This window comes from Brienomyrus brachyistius, unplaced genomic scaffold (genome assembly GCF_023856365.1).
Source record: "Brienomyrus brachyistius isolate T26 unplaced genomic scaffold, BBRACH_0.4 scaffold42, whole genome shotgun sequence".
NCBI classification, from domain to species: domain Eukaryota; kingdom Metazoa; phylum Chordata; class Actinopteri; order Osteoglossiformes; family Mormyridae; genus Brienomyrus; species Brienomyrus brachyistius.
Genome location: NW_026042317.1, coordinates 1,423,227 through 1,440,812, shown reverse-complemented (window position 1 = coordinate 1,440,812; position 17,586 = coordinate 1,423,227). Strand labels below are relative to the sequence as shown.

Below are 17,586 nucleotides of genomic sequence, written 5' to 3'. Positions count from 1 at the left end.
TTAAATTTTACAATTTATTGTTTCGTAATAATGTTGCGATTTTCATTAGACAATCATTATTATAAAATATTATTTTCACAATAAAGTTTAACTTTTCACATTATCCACATGCATATTTATACTGCATCAGGAGGTGTTTTGCAGGATTGGCACTGCAGCCACCGGATAAAACTCACACTGTTCCACTGGGACTGGTGTGGTGCTGAGGTGTCACCCACTGCACGGCTGCACTCAGGTTCTCATCCCTGAGGTGGTTCGTCGTGTGGTGGGTGCGGTAAGGCACTGTACTCAGTGTGTGCTCCTTACCTCCGTACCTTACCTTACCTTACCTTACCTTACCTTACCTCCGTACCTTACCTTACCTTACCTTACCTTACCTTACCTTACCTTACCTTACCTACATCAACACAGTACAAATGTACATGTTATAAAAGGTCTTTCGGTACTAAGATGTACGTAGATTAATACTTTTCTATTCAAGGTTAAAGGGCTCAGCCTTTAATGCATTGTGTTGGTTGCCATAGGATAATATTTTGGCTTTCAATGATAACCAGTGAAGCTCAAAATTTATGAAAATATTAACAAAGAGGTTCATTGTTTTGTTTGATATGCTGAATTATGTCTGACTTGGAACAAATGAAGTAAAAGTAGTCAGGGCTGGAGTGGGACTGAATATCTAACCAGGAATTCAAGCCCCCGGACAGCCCAATATAAAACTACATAAACAATTACACTGTTATTATATGTTTCTATTCACACATCCATTTGCTTGGCTACTGAACACACATTCTTACCTACATGCTTTAATTTTACCTTCATGTCATTTTTACCGGCACATTTCACTAATATTAATAACGCGTGGAGCAGCTTTGACATAAATAATGAAGCTTCGTCTCAGTGCCTGTCCTTCTGTCTCTTCCCCGTGTGGCCAGCAGCCATCGCTGTCCATCCCCTTTGTCCTCTCATCGTCTTTGGTCCTAGTGTGTTCTTCCTTTTCCCCACATGGCTGCATTTGACACAATGGGATGAGTGTGTGACACAGAGGCTGGGACCAGCTGGTTATGGGTTTGAGGCAGGTCAGTAACCAACCTCACCTCTTTCATTTAATTATTGGTTTTCAATTCTTCCCAGTGTTTGTTAGTTCTCTGTTCTGCTTGTGAAGCTTGTGCCTTGTTTTATTATGTTCCACATGTTTCTGTACTTTCTAAGTATTGAATTCCTTGTGTGTGTTTCTTGCTTTCAGTGTTTGTGGGAGTTTCCCTAGTCTTGTGTTCATTAATATAAGTTACTGCACTTGTTGCCTGTTTTCCCTGCACTGTTGTTATTGGTTAATTGTCTCACATCTGTCTATGTTATTTCGCTACAGCAGCCTGAGCATTAGATTGGCTACAGAAACCTGCAATGCAGGTTGTGTGTCTGACACAGACAATCACATTTTGTGCAGCGTCAGTGTGAGCCATCGGACTTTATTCTGTATTCCCCACTCCTCCATCAGGCTGCCTCGCCTGCAGCCATGTTTTCTGCAGAATGAGACTCTGGGAATTTTCCTGCTCCCAATAATATGGTCGACAGCTCAGTCTTATCATTTATAAAATGGCATTTGACTGCTAAATAAGCTTCCATATGTATGAATGTCCACATGTCAGATGTTAGTCTTACTGCTTTGGCCTTTCTCACCTCTTCCTTTGTTTCTCTTTTTCTATCTTAAATGTTTCTGTCACCAAACCCTTTCATGTTTGCCTGGATGGGAGAATGTAGGTTGGATCCAGGATCCCCACAACCTCCCTAAATCCTGCGTTATCCACTATGGTGAAGGGTTGTGCATATTGACCAAAGCCTCATCATTCATTTGTTTCTTGGTCTCTATACTGGGAAAATTATACAGATTATTGGGTAATACCCTCACCCAAATCTGATATTATGTATTCATACAATTAAACTGAACCTTGGACACAATAATGACTAATAATAATAATTATTATTATTATTAAATTTATATTGAAAATGAATTATTATTAAATTATTATGATGATTAAAACTTACGCTGCAGTGTGTGTGTACGCCGAAATATGTGCTGTACAACAGGTTTGAAACCGGTAATGAGGATTGTGCCACATTTTCAGTTTCCAAAGCAGTCACATGGTTGAGTGTAGAATGAAGCTTCAGATGACCATGGTCACGTGTTCAGGGTGGAACGAAGGAAACTGAAGCTGTGCTTCAGAATGTAGTGAATCACTTTTTTATTGTCAAGCTTAACATCACTAGCTGCCCCATTCCCTCTGTTAGTCTACGTGTCATTTTCTTACCTACTTTTTCCCTGGTGAGTTTTGACCCCTTATTGTTCCTTTATTGTGTGTCTTTCCAGTTTGGTTCAGTCTCCTTAATTCCCTTTGTCTTGGAGCTTTTAAGTGGATCCTCACCTTGTTTCCCTGCCTGCACCAGGCTGCACCCCAACATGCACATTAAATATATGATATGTTCAAATTCTGAAGAATCTTTAATGAATCCCATTTTACACATTTTCCTTTCTGAATTTGCGTGGAACATCAGTGATGCAGACTTTGACACAGTTTCCATATGAATGGGTCAAACAGTCCAATATTAAACCAACTTCCCAGCGGATTCAGAGTTTTTAGGGTTGCAGGAGAAAAGATGCATTATTGTTGTTCACAGTGCAGTTTATACACAGTGGCCCATTATCAACTGACATGCGATCTGACATCAATCTAATAGGACGCCAGTTGAGTAGCTGGTCCTGCAGTGCAGCCCAGGACACATTCGCCTTCACATTGCTATAAGAATGTGGCCATATGCAGCCCAGACCACCTCCTAATGTGGGTTGAGTGATCGGATCTCAATGCATCTTCAATGCGTCCTGGGTAATTAGCGCTGTCCATTTGTGATTGGATCACCCAGGACGCATACCAGGTGGAAACAGGACCAAAGGGTCTATGTCCATTGAATCCTACCTACAGTCAATAAAGCATTAATGAATATCCATCCATCCATCCATCCATCCATCCATCCATCTCCTAGCCGGTAATCCAGGTCAGGGTCAGGGGGAGTGCCTGGAGCCTTTCCCAGGCAGCATAGGGCCCAAGGCTGGGGTCCACCCTGGACAGGATGATAAATGAATGTGATCTCAGCTAATGAAAAAAACTTGTTTTGTCATCTTTTTTCCTATCTATAGAAATAAATGGGTGAAACACAGAGGGAATTTCAGCAGAGAATTCAGATGAGAGAGAAGGAGCTGCAGGAGCTGAGAGAGGCTGTGGCCTCATTCACTGTGAGTATGAACCTGAGGAGAAGATAACAGCTGGCTTGTGATCATATTGAATCTTCTTTCAGATTCAACAGATTGCAGATTTACAGACTTGTGCGGATTTATCAAATTAATGCTGCTCTGGGTTATTCTGGGTCAGTGGGATAAAGTTGCTGGATTACAGAGCTTAACCAAGTGTTGCAGCAGTAGTAGCTTATTTATTTAAAAAAATACCATAAATGCCCATTTGAGAAAAATGCAACTTTTCACAACCCAGTGTAATGCAAATAAACACTAAAAAAGTCACCTATTAAACTGAGACCTAATGATGACAACCAACCTGCCCCATACAGCCACCAGTCTCTGCCAAATCCCTGCAGCTGACAGTGTATGAGCTTAATGAGGGATCATTTCCAATCAGTGCTGGCTGGGTTTCAGTACCAGAGGCGTCCAGCATGGTGTCGCTCCAAACCTCAGCCCTGTGCTGTTTTTATACCTCCTGTCAGCTCACATCTCTATTGTACAATGAGGCTCTCTGGAGTCTCAAAAGGGGCCAATTGTAATTTACTGTCCTCTGCTCCCTGTGTCACCAACAGAGCTCAGCACAGTCAGCAGTGGAGGACAGCAAGAGGATCTTCACTGAGATGATCCGCTCCATTGAGAGAAGACGCTCTGAGGTGACAAAGCTGATCAGAGATCAGGAGAAGGCTGCAGTGAGTCAGGCTGAAGGAGACATGGAGAGACTGAAGCAGGAGATTGATGAACTGAAGAGGAGACACTCTGAGCTGGAGCAGCTTTCACACACAGAGGATCACATCCATTTCCTCCAGGTAACAGAACAGCTACTTTGGCAATAAGAAAACCAGAGTATTCAAATGAATGCATATTGTCATTTGTATTTCAACTAGTCTGTCATTGGTCAGATGTTAATGGTTCTGTTAATTAGATTGCAATACACATTTGTATTGATGAAGCTGTTTAATCAGACTGTGTGTCTGTAGAGGCACCAGGCTCTTCCTGTCACTCCTGAGGCTGGATTTGGACCCAGAATCTCTGTCAGTCCCAGATCTGATTTTGGGAATTTGAGGAAGGCGGTTTCTGAGATGAAAGATCAACTGGAGAATTTTTGCAGAATGAAAATGACAGAGATCCATCACCAGGTTAATACATTTTCTAGTCTGTTCATGTTAATATAGACCAGGGCTGGCCAGTCTTACCCAGAAAGGGCTGCTTTTGCTGGATTACTAATTAGAGGACTGATTGGCTGAAGGGTCTCACACCTGGGGTTGAACAGCTGACCTAAAGGTTACCCCAAAGAGCTGCGTACACACTGGACTTTGCGGGTAGAATTGCCCCCCCCCCCCCCGATGTAGACCGTGCAGAGAGAGTATGCAGTACAGTCAGCCTCACATTTGTGTGACCAAGTCAGTTTGTTTACAATAAGTTTAAATCTTTGTGATAACTGGTGAAAGAGCTCCACATTCTACTGGCTGCAAAACCCAGATCACATGAAACATGTTTCTTCTACATTACAGAAACCAAAAATCTGTATTATGTGTAACTTACCATGATTTGCAGTTTGTTAAAATGCCTGTTATTGTCCCTCATAATGATAATACCCTACTGCTGTTATCTCCACAGTGAGTGAAGTCCATCTCCCACAAGTAAATTCCTTTTACTCACATCCCTGTTTCTCTCTGTCTCCTTCTAGTTACCAAAGACACCGTCCTACCGGTATTAGTGCCCTGGACCAGAGCAGAATTCTTACACTGTGAGTCTGTTCACACATACACTTCTCTCTCCCTGTATGAGGTGGAGTGTGTTTTATTGTGTTTCATTTTCTACTGCCAGTGGAGCTTCTCTTTCTCTCTCCCGCTGCCTCCTGGTCTTTCACATTTACATGAGCTTTTTATCTCAGTGGACTTTAAGTCCAATTGCTAAGTAAGGCAAGTTTATTCAGGGTGCTTTTCCACTGCACCAGGTTTGGTACTTTTGGTTCTTTCCCTTTTCCATTAACTTCCAGTCGAGTACCAGTACCAGAAGTTCCAGTACCAAAAGCATCATTGCAGCTGGGGTACTTTTTCGATACTTCGGAACTTTGGTGTGGGACTTACAAACACGTTCATTGTCAATTTAAAAAACAATTTTAAAAAGTCTAAAAGCCCAAAACACAAATAAACAGTTAACTAAAAAGAAGTGAGATTGTAGAGGCAGCGTATGACTAAACTCCTGCTAATTTAATTTATTGAAACAAAGCAGCAACAGTAACGTTTTAATCCCTGATTATAATGAACTGACAGTGTTAGCAGACCTCAGGTCTTCAGGAAGCTTGTTCCACAGACAGGGAGCATAGACACTAAAAGCTGCTTCAGCCTGCTTGGTCTTCATTCTGGGACACTGAGTAAAGTTTCAGGGGTCTGGATGCTTCACAAGGTTCAAGGAAGTTAGTGCCATTTAGTGCCTTGTACACAAGTAATATTTAATTATTAATCCTGTGATGCTCAGGAAGCCAGTGCAGTGATTAAGGAGCTGTGTGATATGCTCCACTTCCTTGGTGTTAGTGAGGACTCTGGTGGCAGCATCCTGGATGAGCTGCAGCTGTCTGACTGATTTATTACCAAGACCTGTGAAAGTCAATAGTCTAGCCTGCTGGAAATAAACACATGAACAAGCTTTTCCGTATCTGGTTTACAGAGAAATCCTTCTCTCTCTCTCTTATTGGGCTGGTTTCAGCTTCCGTTGGGTGGATCTTAAGCAGACCTTGGGCTGGACCTGGGAACACTGTACTGATGCCTCATTTCCACCAACATGGAGCCGGTGCTGGGCTGGTTGTCACTTGATGCCTTTTCAGAACCTGCCTGTGTTTCCACCAGTTTAAAAAATTAACATAGGTGACAGTGAAAGTAAAGGTTCATATGTATTCCGTTTTGTGGGATTTGTTCTTTTTTGTTCCAGAATAAGTTTTTATAAGCTGCCAACTGTCCTTTTAATGATCACGCTATTAAAGATGCCAATAACTGAACTTTGCAATCTGCCTCATAATCTGCGGCATGGTTTTCATTTACAATGCAAAGTTACTCCGATAATAAGCTGGCTAGTTGTTTTACTGCTGCCACCGGAAATATTAGACAAAACTATATTGGTTATTGACTGAATTATCCAGGTATGCGGACGGTTTGGACACGATGGCCCCTCCCAGTTGCACTGATGTTATGAGAACTATTTTTTTTATTTTTTGTGGTGGCCTGTAGCCTTGTGCCTTTGACTGAATCACAGCCATGATATACCGGAGTATCTTCTTATATGTTATTGCTTAATTATACTGCACTCATAAAGCATTATAAACACAGCTATAAATATTTATAAAAAGCATAACACATTATACCCATGATTATAACGCTTTATGAATGCTTTATGACACACTCATCTATAAGGCACTATAGATACCTTCATAATGCAATACAAAGCATCCCTAATGCTTATACCGATCATTATAATGCATTATGAAGGTATTTATAGTGCACTAAAGAAGAGAGCTTCAAACATCATTCATTATGCATAATAAGCATGCCTATAATGTGTTATGCCTTTTGATAAATATTTAAAGCCATGATTATAATGCATAACAATGGATTATTATTTGTTGTGAATTTTACTAACAACATGGCCTTAAGTGTTCCAGAGATTTTATAGTGTTCCGTAATCTGAGCAAATGGAAGCATGTAGATGTTGAACAAAGAGGCTCGGTCAGGTTCAGAATTCTAATTGGTGATCAGTGTTGACACACCACAGCACACAGTGTACAACACCGAAATGTGTCCTCTGCATTTAACCCATATGTGACATCGTGACATAGCAAGGGGCAGCTAATTCAGCGCCCTGAGAGCAGTGCTTTGCTTAGGGTCCCTCAGCGGTGCCTTGCTGGTCGGGGATTCAATCCAACAACCATTAAGCCACCACTGCCCACTGCCAATAACGGACCCTTGAGGAACTCCACATGTAATTTCTGTTCATTCAGATTCATAATTACCCTTCTGACAGAAAGTAGTGCCTGACTTGTAAAAATAATTCAAACCCATTAAATACGGCGGCGGCTCCACCTGCTTCCCTAAGTGCTCTAGTCTCACTGATAAAGGGCAAGTAGGAGTAGCTGGTTTGATCAGGGCTGCTGCATAGTTTTCATTTGACCCCATTTCAGTTTAAAGCATAAAAATCAAGGTTTATCTTGATATTAAAATCAGTCATTAATAATGATTTTCCAGCCACAGACCTGTTATTCAGTAAAGATCAGTTTAATGTATTAAACACATTGTCTGACCCAGTGTGTAGGTGACACACAACTGGAGTCAGATGAGAGAGAGTAGCTGTGGGCTTTGATGCACTTTGTTCCCCCTGAAGTCAGTCAGAGCAGGAATGGCTGACACTGGGGCTGCTCCTCACTGCCTAGTGTGGACTGTAGCTACAGCAGGGGATCCAAACCAAGTAAGCGGCGGGCGGTGGGGTAAGGGCCCAGCCTGTCCTAGGTGTTATCATGCACTGTAATGCTGAAAGCTGGGAAACTGCCCTCGCTTTGTTTGGGTAGCAGGAACGTTTGGTATCACTTACAGCTCATCAAAACCTTTTATCTGCATCCTTATTGTCATGCCCGGCTCGTCCGCTCCTCGTGTGTGCCACGCCCCCTAATTACCCACGTGTGATTTCCTGATCGTGCCCAGTCGTGTCTTGTTTCCTGCTGCCTTGTTCCGTGTATTTAAGTCCTGGTCTCCCCAGTTTGCTTTGTCTGTCATTGATGTAAGTCGGCGTTACATGTCTCCTGCTCCCAGTCTGTTGATTAAACCCTCGTTAATCCCCGTATTCCGCTTGCCTGCATCTTGCTTACCCGCTCTGCCCGCTATCGCCGAACGCTTCGCGTGACAGAATGACAGACCGCAAGAAAAGCAAGCGGGCAAGAAAGCTTCAGAAGGAGCCGGAGATCCAGCTTGGAACCTGCACGCTAGCCAGGCTATGGCTCCCGTCTGAGGACGAGGAGGAGGCACCCCTCCTTCTCGTGGACTACGCCCGGAGAAGACCAGTCCTCCTACCACCCCTAGAGAAGTACCATTATCGGCCGGAACGCCTGGACAATTGGGGGGGAATCCGGAAGGGTAGAGACACCATCTCGCGTGTGCCCCGCATGCCGGCTAGGGCCACCTCCATCATGCCTGAACCGGACGATCCTGCCCCATGTCCAGTGGCAGCCACCCCGGAGGCGTACACCACGCCTCTCCCAGGGAGGACGGCTGCCCTGGCGAACCAGTTTTTTACCCTCCAGGGTTTATTCATAAGGGTAATGGAACGGCCGACAGCCCCTGGAGACCGGAGGATTGAGGCTCTTGTTGCGCGTTTGAGGCGAGGCTTTGACGCGTTTACGCCCGCCTCTGGTCCGGAAGTACTCGAGGGCTTGGCGGAGGACCTCCGACAGCTGATCCTGCTCCAGAGCGCGTCGGTCCCCGCGCTGGAACAGCCGCCATTGCCGGCGGACCCCGCTCCCGCGCAGCCGCCATTGCCGGCGGACCCCGCTCCCGTGCAGCCGCCATTGCCGGCGGACCCCGCTCCCGTGCAGCCGCCATTGCCGGCGGACCCCGCACCCGTGCAGCCGCCTTCGCCGCTGCCGCCGCCTACGCAGCCGCCTACGCCGTCGCCGCCGCCTGCGCAGCCGCCTTCGCTGCCTGCTGCAGCTCCCGGGCCGGCGCCCCCTCTGCAGCAACCTGCAGCTCCCGGGCAGGCGCCCCCACTGCAGCAACCTGCAGCTCCCGGGCAGGCGCCCCCACTGCAGCAACCTGCAGCTCCCGGGCAGGCGCCCCCACTGCAGCAACCTGCAGCTCCCGGGCAGGCGCCCCCACTGCAGCCCGCTCCTGTTCCTGACCGCGCTCCTGTTCCTGACCGCGCTCCTGTTCCTGTCCCAGCGCCCCCACTGCAGCAACCTGCAGCTCCCGGGCCGGCGCCCCCACTGCAGCAACCTGCAGCTCCCGGGCAGGCGCCCCCACGGCAGCCACCTCCTGTTCCTGACCGCGCTCCAAGTCCTGACCGCGCTCCTGTCCCTTCTCCCCCTGTGACAGTTTCTCCCTTGCCCCGGCGAACTCGACCCCGACCTGGGGTCATGTCTGTGTCCCGTAAAGGGAGGGGACACAGACGCAGGGCTGGGGTCCCGCCCGCCCTGCCCCCTGGCTCGCCCTGCCTCGCCTGCGCTGGGGCTCGGTTGGCGCCTGCGGGTCCTGGCCCTCCGGGTCGGCTGTCGCCTGCGGGTCCCTCTCCGGTGCCTCGTCGCCCTGACTCGCTCCCCCCTCCGGTGCCTGGTCGGTCGCCTGGGGGTTTCCCGACGGCGGCTCCTCGGTCGCCTGCGGGGCCCCTACCTGCGGCCCGTCGGAGGACGTCGCCGCCTGCCGCGGCTCCCCCCCTCGCCTTACCTTCGCCCTGGCCCCTTCCAGCTCCCTCGTCCCCTTCCCTTGTGCTCCCTCCTGCTCCCTCCCTGGCCCCTCCGCGGGTCCCTCGCCCTGTCTCCTCTGCCCCTCCGTGGTCCCCTCCGGCTCCGGCCTCCCGGCCGCCTGCGGCCCCTCCGGCTGCCTCCCGTCGCCCGCTGGGGCTCCCACGGGCTCCCCTTACTTCCCCCTCCTTCTCTCCCTTCTTTCCAGTCTCTGTCCCGCCTGCTTTTGTTCCTCCTCCTGCCTTTGTCCCGCCGTCCTCTGTTCCTGGTCCTTTTGTTCTGCCCCGCTCTGTTCCTGGTTTCCCGTCGTTCCCTCCGTTCACTCCCGGTCCTTTTGTCCCGCCTGTTCCCTCTGTGTCTCCCTTTCTGATCTGTCTCTCCGCTTTCCCGGCCCTTTGTCAGCTCCTGTCCTATGTTCTGTCTCTTGCCTTGTTTTGTGCTTCGGTCCTTTTCCCCGTCGTGCGTTAATTCTGTTCTTGTTTTCCAGGTCCTGTTCTGCCTCGTCCCGTCCGTCGCCCCCTTCCTTGGCGCGCCCGGTGTAGCGCGCCTTTGGGGGGGGGTTCTGTCATGCCCGGCTCGTCCGCTCCTCGTGTGTGCCACGCCCCCTAATTACCCACGTGTGATTTCCTGATCGTGCCCAGTCGTGTCTTGTTTCCTGCTGCCTTGTTCCGTGTATTTAAGTCCTGGTCTCCCCAGTTTGCTTTGTCTGTCATTGATGTAAGTCGGCGTTACATGTCTCCTGCTCCCAGTCTGTTGATTAAACCCTCGTTAATCCCCGTATTCCGCTTGCCTGCATCTTGCTTACCCGCTCTGCCCGCTATCGCCGAACGCTTCGCGTGACACTTATCTTGTGTGAGCTGTCTATGAGCAGTGAGGTTCGGGGGGGGGGGGCTTCCTTCCCTCACATTTGCCCTTTTTGTGCATTCGCTGACTGTACTTTTTTTCAGATTCATTAATATTGTCCTAAGACGGCACCTGCAGTCTTACCCAATCTGGCTGTGACACTGAACATCTCCTAAGTCTGTGCTTTAGGGCCATGACTTCACACGACACGACTGCACTTGCGTGCGTAGTTTACATCTATCTGGAGGATTGAAGGTCATGTCCACCGGGGGGCAGTGCGAGAACCATCTTGGTCGGTTCCTTCGTTTCCAGTCTCACTTGTGAGCATGTGGTTGTGGCATTAAATGTAGAAGGAGGAGGGAGTCAAGATGGCGCTCTATCATACACTGTTTGATTAGAGCTGCAAGCCGACTTGTTTTGTTTACCATGTACTGTGAACTATATGCAGATTTACTACTGTCTGGTTTTATTTAATCATCCAGTGACTGCAATAACTATACATAGTCATGATTAGCTTGATGATAGGCTTGCTGACTTTCTAGCCTAAAGAAATAGGCTGAGTTCTGCTCACCTTGTTCAAGCCATTTTTGCCACAATCTAACAAAGGCTCCTTCTGCCTTATGTTTATATATAATCATACAATTTATTCTGTAAGGCACCTCCTACATTATTTTCTGTATCAGTAAGACGACTGACTGGTTTGCAGGTTAAAGCAGTAAATCTCATTTATAATTTTCTTTTCTTCATCTCTTCCGATTCGCACCAAGTCACTACTAAACCTTCTGACAAATTTTGCTACATGATGTTATTATTGCAATACTTTTTTCTGTATTGGGTCTGTTCCAGTGTAAGTCAGTTAATTATTCTATGTTTAAAATAGCTAATTTATTTCTCAAGATTGAACTGTTTAATATCCCGTTTGAAGATATTTTATATCCAGTACACAATGACAAAGATTGCATGTTCTCCCCATGTCGTTGTGGGGTTTCCTCCGGGTACTCTGGTTTCCCCCCACAGTCCAAAGATACGCTGAGGCTAGTTGGAGTTACTAAATTGCCCATAGGTGTGCATGTGTGAGTGACTGGTGTGTGAGTGTGCCCTGCGATGGGCTGGCCCCCCATCCTGGATTGTTCCCTGCCTCGTGCCCATTGCTTCCGGGATCGGCTCCGGACCGCCCGCGGCCCAGTAGGATAAGCGGTTTGGAAAATGGATGGATGGATATATATATATATATATATATATATATCCATCCATCCATCCATTTTCCAAACCGCTTATCCTAATCTACTTGTGTGTGTGTGTGTGCGGTTATATATATATATATATATAACCGCACACACACACACACACACAAGTAGATTATATGTTATATATTAAATAAGTGGCAGAAAAATCGATGGATGGATGGAACTGTATGAAAAATAATGCTGCTTATGAAAGTAGGCAAGTAAGAATTTCAGGTTAGAATTTCATTGTACCTTGTACGCATGACACTGCTTTCTTAGAAACTTATACTGCCATTAAATTTTGAAGACACTGTACAAAGAAGGACACAATAGTGATCGGAATATTTCTTTTCTTGTCTGTGAAAATATACAGCTCTTCTGGACACTCATTCTTAAAAAAATCAGATGCTACTTTAATACTATCTGTACCGTTAGTAAAGACAATGTTCCGTGAGAAAACGTGACCATACTGCCACGCCAATTTCTGGTAGCACTGCACGTCGCGCATGCGTCTTGTTATCCTCATGTAAGTGCACAGACGAAGCCGGAATCAACACAGAAAACACGTGGCGGCCAGACTGATACCTCTCTGCGCGCTTACAAGCGGACGTGTTTGTGTGGACGTTTATGATGCATTTTACTCCTCCGCGGACGACCGCCTGCCGCACTCCAAATTTGCCTTTAAATGCCAACATAGATGATTTTGATGAGGATTGGGGTAGTTTGCAAACCCTACAGCCAATTTGCAAGGTAATAAAACTGTTGCATACATATAAATGCGTATGCATATGTGTGCAGACTTGTCCCAAATTGAAAATCTCACGCCAGCCAGTTGATCAAAGTTGGCAGCCCCGTGAACTGCCGCTCTGAATTTGTAAAACGTAGGGAAACATACATAGACATCGCGGCTGTGGTACGTGTGCAGGGAATATCAGAATTACTACTAATACTTAAATAGGGCACGTGTGCATGTGCAAAGTACACAGCTTGACCAGAGAAATATGAACGTTTCCATGTACGCATACGCGGTGTAATACGCGAGTGCTGCGCTTTGCGGAGAACCAGCCTAGATGCGTCCGCGTTGGGAGCGTCGCATCGGCGCGCTGCTGGAGAGAGGTGTGTGTCCAAAGTGGATTAAAAGACGTTCATATTGTGACCTAAAGACAAACTCACTTTTAGTGGTAATCTTTGTTGTGTAATTTTATGGTTAATATGTTTGATGAATGCTGTTTGTAATTTTATTTACCTGTAATTAAGCCTATTAGTTTAACACGCGCGTCATTTCGGCGCGTCTTCCCACCGGCGTCGCGCGGGCGACCAACATTTCCTGAGGTATTTCACATATTTGACTTTTTATATTTTATGTATCGTACAGAATAATAGAGCGCAGGCTAAAGTGCAGTTCGGCCCCAGCGAGTCTCTCAGCGCGGCGTGTCTCACAGCGCAGGGGGCAGCCGGAGCGCCGCAGACTCGTGCGGCTACATGAGTATATTGGGAATAAAATGTGTGTATTGGAGCGAGTTCTGTGTGAGTGAGTGTGTGAGGTGTGACAGTGATAATGATGGAGATGCTGGGCTTCGTCATGGGATCAATCGCTCTTCCTCCTGCCTACAGACTCCTGCCAGCTGACGCTGGACCCCAACACAGCAAACAGAGAAGTGTCTCTGTCAGGGGGGAACAGGAAGGTGACATGGGGGGGGCAGAGCAGCCATATCCTGATCATCCAGAGAGATTTGACAGCTGGAGCCAAGTTCTGTGCAGAGAGAGTCTGACTGGCCGCTGTTACTGGGAGGCTGAGTGGGATGGAGTTGCAGCCTGGATAGCAGTGACTTATAAAGGGATCAGGAGGAAAGGAGGGAGTGACTGTGGGCTTGGATACAATAACAAGTCATGGATGCTGCGCTGCTCTCCTGACAGTTACTCTGTCTATCACAATAATAAACACACTGCCATACCCATAAAGCCCTCAGGTCCCCGCAGAGTAGGAGTGTATCTGGACTGGGGGGCTGGTACTCTGTCCTTCTACAGAGTCTCCTCTGATGGACTGACCCCCCTGCACAGATTCACCTCCTCATTCACTGAGTCCCTCTATCCAGGGTTTGAGGTTTATAGAAACTCCTCAGTGTCACTGTGCATGCTGGGATAGCTCACTGTGTGCTGGAGGAATCATTTTTACCGTATCAGAGTCTCACATGTCGCTGCTTCTCCGTGGCAAAAAGGTAGAATCTCTGCTTTATAACCAGTATAACCCTTTTTACTCTGTCTGAAGTGTGATGTATGTTAATAATTGGGTTCTGTAAGCTGAACAAACATGTAGAATGACTGTTTTTCTCTGACTTATGTTCTATGTTGTCTGTAAATGCACCAAAACTGCCTAAACAAATTCATAGTACATGCAGTTGTACCAATGGAGTGAATTCTGATTCTGAATAAAATAAAATGTAATGAAATCTAAGCCTGATGAGTGGGGGGAGCTTTTCCCCTCCCCTCTATATGTATATTTTATATTTCTATCTATATATTGTATTTGCTACCTGTACACTGACAATAAAGGCTTCCTATTCTATCCCATTAATGTCCCGGTTCCGCGCTGCCCAGAACGTAACTGAGTAACAGACTTAATCCGCGCTCTCTGCTCACTGAGCGCAGCAGCCTTTGGCCAGCAGGGGGCGGCAGACGGCAGACAGTTTATTAACTCAAAACCTACAGCGGTCCTGAGGTAACTTAGTAAAGATAATGATATAATCTAATTAATCATATATTAACTAAGTAAACATAAATAACATAAAATCTTAATAAGGCACGTTAGTACAACAGAGAAGCACCTGATCATCATCAAGTAGTGTAGGTGATTACCAATTACCAGAAAAAAATCACATAAATCCTGTTTCATTAGGAATCCTGAGATATATACAGTACTGTGCAAAAGTCTTAGGGAGTCATAGGAAATGTTTAAAGCTATTTATCTGGGTAGTAAATTTATATTTTCTCAGTATGAAAAAGAAAATTTAATATTAGAACATGTGCAAATTATGAGTAAAACAAAAAAACTAAAAGGAATTTCTTATGTTCTCCAAAAAGTTACTGATATCTTGTTGGATGGCTAGATGAACACCAATATGGTTCCTAAACCTCTCCTCAGGTTCACCTCGGCCATTTCATGTATTTGTTAAATTTCACGACCAGTTCAATTAATTAATTAATTAAACTAGTTTTATAAAGTCACTGAGGTACTGATTAGCTATATGAGGTGAGCTAGTGGTCATGTCAAAAAATACATGAGTATATTGAAAATACTGCCAATACTGGGATGACTTTAGGAGAGATTTTGAAACGGTTAAGGGCAAACAGTTTGACAGACATAATATCATAGGTTTAAATCAACATGGAGATCATTTTAAAAGTTTATGTGACTGCCTAATATATATATATATATATATATATATATATATATGTATGTATGTATATATATATATATCCATCCATCCATCCATCCATTGTCCAAACCGCTTACTGGGTCGCGGGGGGTCCGGAGCCTATCCCGGAAGCAATGGGCACGAGGCAGGGAACAACCCAGGATGGGGGGCCAGCCCACAGCTGTTTCTGCTCCCATTGCATTAATATGGAAGCTATCTGCTTGTGTTGATGTTTCGCCTGATATTTCAGGTGATATTTCAGGATGCAGGCGGGTGGACTGGGTGGTATTACTGTTATAGTGGGGTTTGCTGGATAGATGGGCGATTCACAGTTTATATTCCATGAAAGTCCACATATATCATTCCATTCACCCTATTCATGTACACCATCGCAGTGGCCAGCGTCCAGGCAAGATGTTCACCTGCACTTTTCAGTCTCTTAATGCATGTTACAGTGAGCAGCTGCCATTCTGCGAAAGTCTGGCTTCCCACTTGGGGACATGATCAACAGAACAACGTGTGAAAGACAGTGAACTAAAATGATGTGTTTTGGGGCAACTCTCAGGGGGCGGCTGATTTATCACTATTTGCCCAATTGTGAGTCAAAGTCAGAAAACAAAAGCCTTTGTCCTGTTTTGGGCTCCTGCGCCCAGATGGGGTGACTGGCCCTGCAGGCTGTTTGACTTCACTGGCTTGTTGTCAGACAGTTTAGCTGTACCTGTGGCTCAGATCACGTGGGGACTTGTGGAACCCATCAGCTGGGTCCAATAAATCTGACCGCCGTAGTCACAGTTAGCATTAGCACAACTTCTCTATCCATGGCCTTCTCACTTCATAAGTCAAAGTCAACTTTACTGTCATTGTGTATGAGCACAACGAAATGGAGTAGTAGGGCCAATAAAGGCAGTAGGATAGAATAAATAACAATAAAGGCAGTGTGACAATTAGTGTCCTGAATATATACATATATATATATATATATGACATTGCTAATGGCCACATTCGGATTCAGATATAAAGTCAAAGTAATTAAAAATCTGGGGCAGAGTGCCTGAAAGACTACAAGTCCTGCTACAGGTTATTGTGTTTGTGTCACAGTCAAGTTTCCAGCAAATCCAAGTAACTCTGGGCAATGACATACAGTGGTTTGCAAAAGTATTCAGCCCTCTTGAACTTTTCCACATTTTGTCCTCTCTTCCATAAAGGCCAACTTTGTGCAGTGCACGACTAATAGTTGTCCTATGGACAGATTCCCCCACCTGAGCTGTAGATCTCTGCAGCTCGTCCAGAGTCACCATGGGCCTCTTGGCTGCATTTCTGATCAGCGCTCTCCTTGTTCGGCCTGTGAGTTTAGGTGGACGGCCTTGTCTTGGTAGGTTTACAGTTGTGCCATACTCCTTCCATTTCTGAATGATCGCTTGAACAGTGCTCCGTGGGATGTTCAAGGCTTTGGAAATCTTTTTGTAGCCTAAGCCTGCTTTAAATTTCTCAATAACTTTATCCCTGACCTGTCTGGTATGTTCTTTGGACTTCATGATGTTGTTGCTCCCAATATTCTCTTAGACAACCTCTGAGGCCGTCACAGAGCAGCTGTATTTGTACTGACATTAGATTGCACACAGGTGCACTCTATTTAGTCATTAGCACTCATCAGGCAATGTCTATGGGCAACTGACTGCACTCAGACCAAAGGGGGCTGAATAATTACGCACACCCCACTTTGCTATTTGCTATTATTGTTATTTATTTGTAAAAAATGTTTGGAATCATGTATGATTTTCGTTCCACTTCTCACGTGTACACCACTTTGTATTGGTCTTTCACGTGGAATTCCAATAAAATTGATTCATGTTTGTGGCTGTAATGTGACAAAATGTGGAAAAGTTCAAGGGGGCCGAATACTTTTGCAAGCCACTGTAAACCACAGGCATCCCCCTAACGGTAAGAAGTGTGATCCGCTTACGACTGACACGCAGTAGAGACAGGATCTCATCCAACACGGGACCCACTATAGGCTCACACAGAAATAAAGGAGAAAAACACCAGCTGCCTTTTCCAAGCTGTTTACATTCCTGCGCTTCCTCATGGTGACAGCAACAGCCCGTGTCACATGACCACGGTCATGTCCTACCCATCACACCTGCCTGACCCTCCTGTCTCCTCACTAGCGTGACCCTCATGATTCATGCCTGTTGCTTGTTGCCCCTCGTTAGTCTTTGCATTTAAGTATCTATTTGTCTCGGTCATTGATGTTAAACCTTCCTGCTGCCTGTGACCTTCCCGGTTGCCAGTCCTCCCATTTGTGATCCCTCACGATCCTCTTTGTTTCCAGTCTCAGCCCATCTAGTTCAGCAAACCCCCTTTTTGTTTCGCTAC

The 17,586-nt window shown here is 46.0% G+C and overlaps 1 pseudogene; it reads left to right on the top strand.

Moving 5' to 3' along the window:
- LOC125722823 (NACHT, LRR and PYD domains-containing protein 12-like) overlaps positions 1-16,333 on the top strand; it is a 164,518-nt pseudogene extending 148,185 nt beyond the window's left edge.
- The last annotated feature ends 1,253 nt before the right edge of the window (positions 16,334-17,586 follow it).